General features: G+C 33.4%; 1 pseudogene; it reads right to left on the bottom strand.

The window, feature by feature from the left end:
• Positions 1-327: 327 nt before the first annotated feature.
• On the bottom strand, positions 328-814 carry LOC122145183 (annotated as a pseudogene).
• Between the last annotated feature and the right edge of the window lie 750 nt (positions 815-1,564).

Genomic DNA, 1,564 nt, shown 5'->3' with positions numbered 1-1,564 from the left:
CAAACAATTAACTTAGTGTATGTTTAATTTATACAATTTTTAATCATTATGCAAAAAAAAAAAAACATACAAAAAACAAAGCATTATGGTTTACAATAAATCAATAACATTAATCAATCAAATGGTTACAAGTATATATACCTATGCAACCCAAGCCAAGTATAGACAAGGCTATCAAATTATAGGACTCTAATGGGATTGTTTATTAAATGATCCTTAATTGTTTGCAGTGAGTAACAAAAATAACCAAGCCAAGTTGTCTACACACAAACAGCCTGCCGGAACATACTAAACACACTGACCTTATCATAGATTACTTTTACTATATCATGGAGCAACCTCGGGACAGGTGGCCACTTCTTCACCATTCTCAAGATCTCCTGAAAAACAGAAGTGTTTCCCCTTAACAAAATACTATTTAGTTCAACAAAATATTTGCCACTTAGGTATACACTAACACCTCTTGAGTCAATACACACGTAATACATCACTTTAAGTGGCAGTTTCTTTTTTTCTGGGTTAATTTGTAGTTCAGCAAGTCTTTAGACTATTCCAAAAAAGTATCCATTAAAAGTAACAATGATTACACAAATTCAAATAAACTATACATATACAATATATAACACGTTTATAAATTTTAAGAAAGCAATAATGTCTGTTTTATGACAGTTATGACTGTCGTACATTCTGATGCTCCAATAGAAAAACACTTTCTTGCCTTCGTTATCGCGAATCTGTCGCCACATGGACAAGGAAAATAATATGTTTCCGTTTCTTCATCATACTCAAAATCTATTTCAACCTCGTCGTGAAAAACACCGTCATTTTTAGATTAGTTACTAGTTAGACTTTCCTCGCCGGTGCCGAGTCAACCATAGACTAAAAAAAAATAAGAACAGGACACAACACGCGCACGCTGTGACCAGAGTGTCGCACAATTTTGACGTTGTCAACCAGCGAATTACAACAAAAAGCTGTTCACAATTTAGCCACCAGGAGGTGACAAATTTCTATCCTCTACCTTACGTCTCATTAAATAGATTTCTGGATGTAACATTATATTTTACCTCGACTGGGGTTTTCAATACACGATGAAATGGAATATTGCACAACTTGCACTCAATTATTATTCAGTTCATATACAGGTATGCGACCTAATTTACTTGCCAATGCAGGTTGGTTCTATTTGCTTTCCATTGTGAGTCACTAAATTAGGTTATATTAGAATAGCGTGCTAGTATTAGCCTCTCATACTAAATATTCTGCAGTGTATGTTATAACTGTGCCAAAGAATGCAAATCTATATGCAAGAAGCACCCAGTGATGACATACTATGTTTGCTAAAAAAAAAATATACTATTCCAATGCAAAGCATATATGAGTATACTATTTCAATGCAATGCACTGTAATGTTTTAGAAATGCATTCAGGTCTTTATTTAAGGTTACAGACAACTGCAAGGAATATCAGCCACAATCTTTTAAAAAAATTTTCCATTCATTAGCTAGTTACTGCTGTATAAAAATGTAAACAGTAAACTGGATTACACCTATCCAGTAAGTAA

This window comes from Cyprinus carpio, chromosome A5, assembly GCF_018340385.1.
Source record: "Cyprinus carpio isolate SPL01 chromosome A5, ASM1834038v1, whole genome shotgun sequence".
NCBI classification, from domain to species: domain Eukaryota; kingdom Metazoa; phylum Chordata; class Actinopteri; order Cypriniformes; family Cyprinidae; genus Cyprinus; species Cyprinus carpio.
The sequence above is the reverse complement of the archived record's forward strand: the minus strand, read 5'-3'. Positions and strand labels throughout refer to the sequence as shown.